At 38.0% G+C, this 12,500-nt stretch overlaps 1 pseudogene; it reads left to right on the plus strand.

Annotated features, from left to right (window-relative positions):
* The window catches only part of LOC138055324 (uncharacterized), a 9,473-nt pseudogene extending 282 nt beyond the window's left edge, over positions 1–9,191 (plus strand).
* The last annotated feature ends 3,309 nt before the right edge of the window (positions 9,192–12,500 follow it).

A 12,500-nucleotide genomic window follows, 5' to 3' on the forward strand; every position in this document is an offset into this window, starting at 1 on the left:
GATTGAATGAGCAAGAACTGCTGAAAGGAAAAAACCCCTTGTAATTTTTGTTACAAAATCTTCGTCTGGCCTCACCATACCAGATTACATCTACACAAAAAATATATTGCCATTTCTAAAATTCAAACCTTACTGACAAAAGCAATTTCACTACCGTCACTGAAATCTTTGGTGGCTCCTCCCAACTTCTGCTGTCTGGACTGTGCTGAATGATTTGATTTGATTTGATTACTGCACAATTGACAGTAGTCACGAGCTGCAAAGAGCTGCAGAACATTTGATTGACAGTACAAAAAAAACAGTCCACATGTTGTTAAAAGGTGCAGTAACTTATTGTGATCAACATGTCTAACTTCAGTTTTTATTTCCTCTTTCTTAGATAATCACGGTGGCTACATTCAGAATTTGAGTCCTATAAAACGCTCACGAAATCAAAATCAGTGGTATGATTTTAATTTACAAACCAGCCCATCAAAATTTAGACGAGTTGTAGGATTTAATATTGCAAACCACTCCATGCTGCAAGAACATGAAGCATCAAAAACAGCTGTAAGCCTAACCCTTAAAAACACTAAGCAAAACAGCAACAATGACATCATATTCAACCAGCAATCAACAGTAAGGGTAACACTAAGCTTTGATATTGATTTTGATTACAAACCCATCAACAAATCCCAAAAGACTCAGCCCTCAACTCAGCCTGCCAAGACGATTGCGCCTGAGGAGGTCCCCACACCCCAAGTCAATCAGAAAGTAAATATCACTGCTTTCATTTCACTGGGAAATGAAAACCCTAAACCTGTTCAATTGAAATCCTGAAGTGAAATGACAACTGTAAAGGAAGACTGTGTCCTGGAGGATGAAACTGAAACTGCTACTATTCATGTATGGGATCCACTTTTCAAGAACATCAAAACTGGCGCCACATATGAGTTTCAAAACCTTAGTGTAAAGCACTTCCAAGGGATCACTCGTCTGGGAACAACCCCTACAACAACGTTTAAAGAAGCCAATCAACAGCTGAAACATATCAATGGCCCTGAAAAGCCAGAGAAAGAAGCCAAAGTAGAGAGCTTCAAAGTGATCAACAAAGTAAGCATTTTCATCACCTGCCAAGCATGCAAACGTAAAATTAATGAAATCGCCCAACAGAACACACTCAGATGTAAAAACTGTCGAGTCCGACAAAGAAAGATGCAATGCAAACGAGATGCATCTGTTCAACTACTTGTATATTGGGATGAAAAAGACATTTGGTTAACAGCATTTACAGATGCCATCTTTCAACGAGAGAGATCTCAGTTACTCCTTTATCACTTGAAGCTGTGGTTGTGGAAATCGCCCTTAATTCTTGTCAAACCCTATTGTTTATTGTTTGCTACCGCTCTCCTTCTGAGAAAGATTTTATCCCGAAGTTTAAGTCCTTATTGGACCCCCTTCAGTTGGACAAATACTGGGGAGTGTTTATAGTAGACGATTTCAACTACCCAGGAATCGAGTGGATTGATGGATCTGGATTCACAAATTCTATCACCAGTGAAGAACATCATTTTGCAAGTCTTATCATGGACTTATATTTATTTCAACTAGTCGACAGACCTACAAGAAAAAAAAATATTCTCGACCTTGTTATAACTAACTCGCCCTCCACAGTGTCATCCATCTACTCTGGGCCCTATTTTGCAGCAGCTGGTTTGCCATCTGACCATTACCCGGTCGTTTTCGACATCGACTTTTCTGGGAAACTTAAGGATTCAAATCATAAATTTTGTTTTGATTTCAAAAATGCAGATTTTGACTCACTGAACAAAGAACTGTCCTTGTTACCTCTCAGCTCTGGTGTTGAGAATGTCAAATCCCAGGAGGAGTTTAACGAGGCATGGAATCAATGGTGCAGTTTTGTTTTCACTGCCACAGTTTCACAATGAAGTTCAAATAAACCTCCGTGGATAAATATAGATCTTGCATCAGCAATCAGGAAGAAAAGAACGCTAACAAACAACTCAAAGAAAAGTTTCGTAAAACAAGACAGAGCATCAAAAACTGGATCTGGGGAGAAAGGAAAATGTACTTGCAGAAAATAGCAAATGAGGCCTCATCTAATCCGAAGCGCTTTTGGTCATATTACAGTTTTAGAAACAAAAGGAATCCAATCCCTGACAAAGTTGATTATAGAGGAACCTTAATTACAGACGACCTGGCTCGCGCTGAAGCTTTCAATGATTACTTTAAATCTATCTTCAAAGATCACGCTAATTGTACTTTTCCCGACACGATTCCGATATGCTCTTACATCCCTGATTTGCTAGAAGTGATTCAAGTTTCTTCTGAACTTTACACATCAAAAGCTACTGGTCCAGACAAACTTCCTGCAATCATTCTGAAATTTTGTGCAAAATCGTTATCTTCGTCTTTGTCTGCCTTTATTAATTTCTCCTTAAAAACTGGCCTCTACCTATCAGAGTGGAAGGAAGCCAACATGCCTCTGGTCCATAAGAACGGACCACGTGATGACGTATTAAATTACAGACCTATCTCGCTCCTACCGATCGTATCCAAGATCCAGGAAAAGTGTGTCGCTCGTAAACTTGTCCCTCTTGTGCAAGTCAGCTTGTTGAGGTATTCCACGACATCGCTTCTGTCCTTGATAAAGGTAAAGAAACTGACATCATATATCTGGACTTCTCTAAAGCTTTCGATTCAGTTTGCCACGCAAGGCTGCTCTGTAAACTTAAGAACGTTGGAGTTAGTGGTCCTTTACTTCACTGGTTCAAAAATTACCTTAATGGTAGGAAGCAGCAGGTTGTTATAAATGGTTGTCATTCTTCGTGGGCGGAAGTAAACTCTGGGGTCCCACAGGGTTCCATACTGGGACCCATACTTTTTCTCATCTACGTCAACGACTTGCCAGATGTTATACAGAACTCAAACCTAGCAATGTTTGCTGACGATTCCAAGTGTTTCAAAAGTGTTAAGGTGATTCCTTAGTAATAGACGTTGTCGTAAGATTTTTTTGAAACTTTTCTCGATTGTTCCCTATATTATGGTGACTCGAAATGTGCAATTAAAAAAGTAGGTCACCAAGCTCGTTTGAGAGACATAACTTGCTCAAGTTACTCATTTAATCATTGCACCTTCATCTATCAAGGACAAGTTTATTCCATCGGTTCAGGCTACGTTTTGCACGAACAGGAAGCACAGCTTTGACGTAATTCTTGAAATAACAAAACAGGTGAATTGTGTTGCTCAAAAGGAATAATTTAATGTTTGTTTTATGGCACAGGCACAAGTCTTGAAAAGGCACTGACTACAAATGTTCTTCGGGTGTGTGATCTCGAGGAGACAATTTTGTGTCCACGAGTGATGGCTACGAATACTATCTTTCCTGTAACTTTTTTTTCTGACGTAAATTTTTTGTAATTTTTTTACAGCGCAAAGAAGATGAGTAAGAGAATAAAATTATGCCAAAAAAAAGATAGGTCACCAACCTCGTTTAGGAGAAAACAGAGTCCAAAACGTTTCTTGTTTTGCTCTTTACTGCTGTGCTCTGAAAACGGCCATTCTTCTTTCTAGCGAGCTTTCCCTCACGAAAGGTCGGCATTTTGAAATGTTTTTGGCCACGTTCGATATATCAATATTCACACATTGGTACGAGTCTTTATGGTTAAATTTAAACATTGTTTTGTTTAGAAATATCCGTTGAGACTTGTGAGACAAAGAGCCATGAAATTTGACCATAAAGCCTCTTAGCCATGCCTGAATACGAACGGGGCTTACACTGTGTTATGCGCAGAACAGGATGCGCAGTGCAATACTAGGGAATCACCTTAACTCCGTAGAAGACTCGACTGACCTTCAAATAGACTTGGACAATCTGTGTGACTGGGCTACTCTAAACGAATTCTCTCTTCTCATGCGTCCGCCATATTTGATTGAAAGCGAGGCTAACCGCGCAAACATTCAAGATGGCTGCCAATGCCAGCAGTGTCTTGCCGATCGAATGGACGGGATTGTTGAAAGATAACCCTGAGTTGACAATGAAAGACGTCGATACTTTTGTTAAGCTCAACAAAGCACCCCAGAGTGGCATTGTTTAAGGCTATAAGTTTTTCTGCGAAGGATTTATTAAAGATTATGAAGGTAAATCGTTCATTTCTGCCATGTTTGTGGTTATGGGCAAGCTTGCAAAGCCGGGCGTGCAGTTTCTAAGCAGGTACTTACCTACTGGTATGATTGTTCATTAAGTTGGTAAAAGAGAAGAAGATGACACTGTTTTTATCAGAGCAAGATGTTTCAAGTCGTTAAGGAAAAATGAAGAGCCACACTACTTATGGGTTAGTTGTATGGTTGTTTTTTAGCTGAATGCTAAATTTAAGTAACTTAAGTGCATGGGGCAGTTGACATTTTACTGAATATTGTGAAAGTTCTCAAAGTTCATTCAAATAACCTTGAATTATTCCTTTTTTCCCTATATCTGTATGAACAAGAATGTACACTATTCATTACAAAATAATAAATTATAGTAAATAATTTTTTTCTTTATTTCCTGCTTTGTTGTCCTTTGTTAGCTTATTTCCAAAATAATGATTATAAGCTTAAAAACTTCTGTTTCATATATTTTCAAAGATGTCGTTTTACAATGAGGAAGTGGTGGATCATTCCTGCTCGTGTAAGGCTGGGCAGGGAATATGTAACCATAAGGTGGCACTGATATACCAGGCAGCCCATTACAGCCTCCTTAAAATTGATGCTGTCCCAGAGGTACCATCCAAGACATCTATGCCACAGAAATGGCACAAGCCCCGTTCAGCTGGAATCCATCCTGAAGCTGTTGATAATCTTATTGTTAGAAAACCCGAATTAAAATCAGAGGGAGGTCCTAAATGTAAGAAGCGTGCCATAGATGGTGTAGAGAGTAATTTGTATAACCCTATACAAAACTACCCCAACCCAGAATTTATAAGGGAATTTCTAGCAAGGGCTAAAACTGACTACAAAGAAACACAGTTTGCTACATTGTTTAGCGAGGGTGAATTAGAGTATGTCGAGTGCAACTATGGCACTGTACCGAAGGGATGTGTTGTGTCTTATCAACAACCTACTATTAGGGAAAACAGTAAGTTTTTATCCATAGATCAGAGGGATACCCTACCTGTCCTACCAGCAAAGCTGCTTGATCCCTTATGTAGCCATGTTCTTCCACGTTCACAGGCTAATGTACTTGATTCATTAAAGGTATCATTAGAGCAGGCATCCAACGTTGAGCGGGAAACAAAAGACCAATCTCAAAATCCATTTTGGCATGAGCTGAGAAAGCGGCGGCTCACTGCCTCAAAATTTAAGCAAATTTGTTCAAGAAAAAGTGATTATGAGGGTCTGGTAACTCAGCTTAAAAAGAAAACTGTTCAGACTGCTGCCATGAAGTATGGCCTTGAACATGAAAGTGAGGCAGCACAGTCATATGTCAACACCAGGTTTGTCAATGTATACCGAACAGGATTTGTTATTAATCCAGGCTGTCCCTTTTTAGGAGCAAGCCCTGATTTTCTTGTCTATGACCCAACACGCAATGAGGTATTTGGATTGCTTGAAATTAAGTGCCCCCAGTGTGAGTCATGCAGAGATGCCAAGTATTTAAAGATTGTTAATGGTCAACTCAAACTAAAGAAAACCCACGAGTATTACTTTCAGGTAATGGGGCAGATGGCCATCACCGGGCTCAAATGGTATGACTTCATGGTATTTTGTAGGAATGATTGGCACATTGAAACCATTTACTTTGATGAAGAGTTCTTTGCCGACATGTACAATACGCTAACTCTGTTTTATTACAACTATTATCTTCCATCATTGTAAATGTTTTTATTCAAATTAATTGCTATCATTTTAAAATAGAGGTCCTTTAAAGTTTGATAGCATACAACAGACCGACCATATTTGATTAATTGAAGAGGCTAATGACAGTGGAAGTACAGCATCAAATAAATGGTTTTCCTTGACTCTACGAATTGCCCTCTCTACATGGATCCTTAGCTTCGCTATTTTTTGAGTCCTTTCTACATCTTCCTTGGAAAACTGAACCTTTTCACTCAGAAATAGTGGAATGTTGAGAGAACAGTTTAAAGGAGATAAAAGGTCTTCTATAGTGAAACCTTTGTCTGCCATAACCCCATCTCCATCCTCTAACAGCTTTAAAATTCCACACCTTTTCACTATCTCCCTGTCACTTATAGATCCCGTGTAGAGTTTGGAGATGAATGACACTGCACCACTGGGGGTAATACCAACAAGACCTTTGAAGGTGGTTGCACTTTTGTAACTAGAGTAAAACTCAGAATGAAGCACAAGAGAGGAAGGTGTCTGAACCTTCATTTCTGTGCAATCTATGATCACACGCACATTGCTGAAACTATCTTTAAAACTACTTGGCATTGTTTTTCTAATCTGTGATCTACTCGACCATAGTGGTAAACATCCCATTGCAAAATAAAGGAAGTTTGACCAGGTTATAATCATTCTACTTACAGTAGAAATTGACACATTGAATGACAGCCAAATCTTGATCAAATAAGCCTAGCTTGACCTTACACAACCACATGAACAGTTGATCTTCTATAGCAAGGGACTGTTTTTTCATGTTTATAAATACTTCATTAATTATCCCTTCACCAGGCTTTTTAGCCCTGCCACATTGAACTTGAGACCACGTTCTCATTTTTTCAGCAGATGGTTTTATCACATCTATAAATGACCATAACACATTACTACTTGAAAACCCAGTATAAAACCGGATCATTTCATCATCATACATAAATCGGCGAAGGCCAAACTGACTTATATTGTTCTTCCTATCAAGTTCCTGTTCCAGTCTCTCTATCTCTTTCCTAGCTGCCTGGAGCATCTCCTCAAGTGACACTTCCTGTCTCACCACACCATAATCATGATCATAAAGATTTGGAGTACTGGTAAATGCTGGGTTAGTGACCTGTTCTATAAAAACAAAAAATATCTATTTTAAAGTTTTCAAAGTTCCTAGATGGAGTCCCTGTGTAACATCAAAATAATATTAATTCCAAGTGAACAAATGAAAGGGACATGGCAGAGTATATGCAACTGTTACAGCAAGGAGCCCAAGTGTGTGAGTACTTTTAAAATATTCACAATCTTTCTTGCAGGAGAAATCCAATCACAAGTAGACCATGTGTTCTCAGCTTCTGAATGAATTACTATTGCACAAAAGAATGTGAGTGAATAAAAATCTTGGGTTCCTAAGTAAAATATGTGCACACTTAGAAAAACACCAGTAATATAAATTTGAAGCATCTTTAAAACAGCAGTTTATAGGAACAGAAGCTGAAAGGAATTCACTAAGGTGGTACCTTTTGTGTTAAGCTGAAATGTTGGGGGGATCTCTGATGACTTTCTTTTCAAGATTCTTCTTGATATTTCCTGTTCTTTCTTCTTAGTCCAAGCGAAGAGAGAAGGGACTGCTGTTGCCTTCAATAGCCGCCGCTGTCCAGCCAACGAACGTCTATAATCAGTTTTCTCAAAATGCTCTGAACAAACAGCAGTATGCTTTTTAATCTGACAAGATGTCAAAAGAAAAGCAGCCGTAGCGATAGTGAATATAGGCCTGCATTCACTATATCAAGATCAATTTCACTTAAACTAGTTCATCAATGAAATCCAATAACAACGCGCTAACAAATAGGATTATAAGAAAATATGCTTTAGCTTTATCTTAAGTTTAAATCAAGCTATAAACACAAACAGAATTCGAACGATAGGCCAGACAGTTAGAACTAACTTCAAAATTCGGTCCTGGATCTCTTCGTATTCTTGCAATCCACTCTGCCCTCCTTTTGGCCTCTTTTGGGAAAGCATGGAAGGATATCTCTTTGTTGTATCTTGAATCATTCGTACACAACGGCACACAACAGTGTGTGGCAGCCATCTTGAATGTTTGCGCGGTTAGCCTCGCTTTCAATCAAACATGGCGGACGCATGAGAAGAGAGAATCTAGACTTTCAGCCGAAGAAATGTGTGAATCTTCGTATCTCACGAAAACTCTGTAGCTTTGACCGTGTCTACATCATCAACAGAATGGACCAATTAAAGTGCGTGTCATCCCAAAGAGATCTTGGAGTGGCAGTTACAAAAAACTTATCGTGGAACGACCATATTGAACAGATATCAGCAAAGGCTAACAAAATGTTTGGCTTCATAAAGAGAAACTGTTCCAGAGACTTACCTAGTAACGTCCTTAAGGCTCTTTATTTAGCTCTAGTCAGATCCCACTTGGGGTATTGTTGTCAATTGTGGGCCCCTCAGTCTGTTATTAGAAATATATTACTTATTGAATCCATTCAATGTAGGGCCACTAAATTTCTATGCAAATACCCGAATGCTAGCTACAAGGAAAGACTTGTGCTTTTGAATCTCTTACCACTAAATTACTGGTTGGAATACTTAGACTTAGTCTTTTTCTTCAAGTGTAAAAACGGCTTGCTTGCTATTGATTTATGCAAATACGTTACATTTGCTACTGGTTCTACAAGGCGTGGCTCCTCTGGTTTAAATTTAAAGTATAACTGCATTCCAAGAACGTCTAGTTTTAGAGAGACTTATTTCATACGTATAGTCAATACTTGGAATGCTTTACCCAATAATATCAAGGGCATCACCATTCTTAGTACTTTTAAAAGTAAGCTAAAGGCTTTCTTTTTAGAGAGGTTAAGGTTAGTCTTTGATCAGGATAACATGAGATCTTATAAGACTGCATGCCCAAAATGTCGTAGTACAAGAACTTTAACTGTGTGCTCGTGTTAATTGACGTTTTTCACTCTACTCTAACTGTAACAATTTTTTTTTTAAATTAAGGGCTTATGGGGTTGGTTAGGGACGTATTTTTCACTGGGGGTGGGTTGGGTGGCTTAACCTTGTAGGGGACTTCGTGTCCTTTTGTTCTGTCCACCTAGTATTGCATATTGCATACTGAATCTGTAAATAAATAAATAAATAAATAAATAGATGTCTTGGAGTCCCGCCTCGCCACCCACCCGACAATCTCATTACTTAGTGACTCAGATACAATTGAAGAACTACTTATAGATCTTCAAGACATAGAATTCAAATATTATGTCAACAGAAAAGTGATCACTGAAATATCATCATCTTCACTGTCAAGTTAAACTGTCCTACAGTACAGAATTAACAAAGCCAGACCACCGACTAAAATACTTATTTACAACACTTAAGTATCAAGTCTTCAACAAACTTTCATTACCATGTTCTGATTCAATGTTACGTTACCTGCTATTCGAAAGCATACATACGAAACAAGTTAATCTTATTTCTTACCATGCTATTGATGTTCAAGATGTTACATTAATAGCAGAAAACCATTCACATTGGTTTTCACGTTCAAGTTCATATGCTTTTTTTAAGATTACTAAGTTCGCAAAGACTAGTGCATGTATGTTTCTGTTCACAAACATTGTAGTAACCAAAACCCCTTCTATATGCTTCAATCAACATGTTGTAACTGAAAAATTCAGCGCTGCTTTTTATTCTCTTTCAAAGCAACAGTTATACAATACACCACAATTCATATTCTTTGTTATGTTATTGTTTATAATGTTACATTAATAACAAGAACTCTTCCCACCTTTTACATGTTCAAGTTATTAAATGACTTGGTTAATATTACCAAGCTCTTAAAACCTTAGTACAGTTTCCACGTTACTCTTATCAAAAACCCTTTTATCAATTGAAAATAACTATGCCTCAGCATAAACCCCCTTATCAAACCACAAATTGATCTCTCGTTGGCACTCTATCAATAGGTATACCTAGTATTAAACTATATGCAGACAATAAGAAGATCTCCAGAGAGGTAATTGACCCGACTATACAGATTGTCATCTTCTCCAGGATGATCTCAACAACCTTAGCGAGTGGGCTCATACACAGCACGAAATGGCAAATTTCCATAACTTTACTACACTCCGTAAAGTTGCGTAAAGTAGTGAAGTGACCTTTACGTTTCTTTACGTTGCCATGCAAAGTTGTGTAAAGTTCAATGAAAACAAAGCTCCGGAAAGTTGCTGTAAACGTGAAGTAAAGTTAAAACTTTATGGCGCCTTTGTAAATCCATGTAAAGCAAAGTAATGGGGATCTTAAACTTGCCAATAATGGAACTTAAAGATCCAGTAAACTTGTCATTTCTTTATTTACATTAATTTCTTGAGTAACGTGGAGAGATATGTCCACGTTTGCACTCAAATGCGAAAATTGCGATTTTAGCGAAAAATCGCAAAACACCAAGAAGCTAGAGAAGACAAGTCCTCCAAAAGTTTTCCGATTTTTGTGATGTTAACGATTTTTGCGAAGATTGCAACAATTGCAGAAAATCGCAAAAATCACAGAACACCGAAAAGCTAGAGAAGACAAGTCCCCCAAAAGTGTTGCGACTTTTGCAATTTTAACGATTTTTGCAAAAATTGCAAAAAATCGCAAATCTCTCAAAAGCAAGAGAAGGCATTCACCCAAGAGTGTTGCGATTTTTGCGATTTTAACGATTTTTGCAAAAATTGCGAAAAACCGCTAAAATTGCAGAACACCGAAAAGCTAGAGAAGACAAGTCCCCGAAAAGTGTTGCGATTTTTGCGAAAATTGCGAAAAATCACAAAAATAGCAAACTCTGAAAGGCTAGAGAAGACAAGTCCCCCAAAAGCGTTGCGATTTTTGCGAAAATTGCGAAAAATCGCAAAAATCGGAAAACATTGAAGTCACTGCTACTGACGCAGTGCTGTGGTAGATGAATAATGAAGTCTAGTACTTGAAGTCTAAGTTAGTTGAATGACTGCTACCACAGTGCCGTAGTCGATGAACAATGAAGTCTAAGTTAGTTGAACGACTGAGAATTGACACAGTCGCTAAAAGCGTAATTATGTAGGACAGCTCATTAACCGAACTGCAAAATGAAAGCAAAATGAAGTTTTATGAGAGTTCTTGGGCCTACTCACTGAAATGAGCAATAAACAAGTGCTTTCTTCTTCACATGATCTCGTGAAAAATGTAGTTGACCCTAGCCGCAGAATGGAAGCTAAAATTTGACGAAAATGCTTAGGCCTAATCAGTAAACTAGTGCATTCTTCTTCACACAATCTCGCCAAAAATTTACTTAACCGAGCTGCAAAATGAAAGCTAAAATTTTACAAGAGATTTTAGGCCTAATCACTGAAACGAGCGCTTACTTTAGGCTTAATCAGTAAACGAGTGCTTCACACGAACTCACGAAAAGTGTAGTTGATCGAGCCGCAAAATGAAAGCTAAAATTTTTACGAGAGTTCTGAGGCTTAATCACTGAAACGAGCCCTTAGGCTAAATCAATAAACAAATGGTGATAAAATATTATTTCCATAAGGTCGCAATAGTAGCAAGTATGATAAATACTGTAGGAAACAGACAACTTTTTTAAACGACATGTTCCGGTTTGATCTTATTTATATCAAACTTTATATTAAACTAGTCCCCACTTTTCTACCAGGATAAAGAAACACACAGAAAGCGATAAAAACTCGCATATTTTTAAGCATTTCAACACATATCCTTTAAGTAAGAACAAATGCTTCTTTTCGTGCTTTAGTATTCTGGATTCTGCCAGTAACTCAATTGATTTAAAACTCAAAGAAGCTTTTTATATAAATAAGATCAAACCAGAACTTAACAAACAATTCCAGCATTACAACACTTTTCTGACGTTTTAGTTTACACCATGATGTTTGGTGTCATGCTGTAAATAGTACCCACTTTTGTATTACGTCATGTTGTAATAATTTTTTCATCTACCCGTAGACTTCATAACTGTTCACACTTAGGAACTCATTAAACTGATGATGGCATAAGCATGCCGAAACATGTCTTTTAAAAAAGTTGTCTGTTTCCTACAGAAAATACTATTTCATTTTTGTGGATACGATGTTTTCAAAAAAGTCGTGCACGAGTCCTGAGAATTGACACTGACGCTAAAAGCGTAATTATGTAGGACAGCTCATTAACCGAACCGCAAAATGAAAGCTAACTCACGAGGTAAATTCATATTTATGAAAGCTACAAAACGAGATATATTCATGCGTAGCAGGCTTATTTTGGCTCGTGAATTAAAGAACGAGGTATATTCATGCATAGCGCACTTGTTTTGGCTCGGGTATATCTATTTGTAACACGCTAGTAGAGTAACGTGGGTGTTTGAAAAAGTGTTTGCGATCATATGATTCACAAAATTAAAGAGAGGGTACAAGTCATGTATTTTGTTTTGTTGTTGTTGTCGTTGTAACCAACGAGGGATCGATGCGCTCGATTAAGCAACGGAATTGTTATTCATTTTGGCGACTGCACAACTGCGGAAGCAGCATTGCAACTCGAATGTGGCACTGCGGGAGCAATTTTTCGAGTTAGATAATTTGTGGGCCGGGTATTCTGAAATCTTGCCCTTC

The sequence above is a fragment of the Montipora capricornis genome, chromosome 7 (assembly GCF_036669925.1).
Source record: "Montipora capricornis isolate CH-2021 chromosome 7, ASM3666992v2, whole genome shotgun sequence".
NCBI lineage: Eukaryota > Metazoa > Cnidaria > Anthozoa > Scleractinia > Acroporidae > Montipora > Montipora capricornis.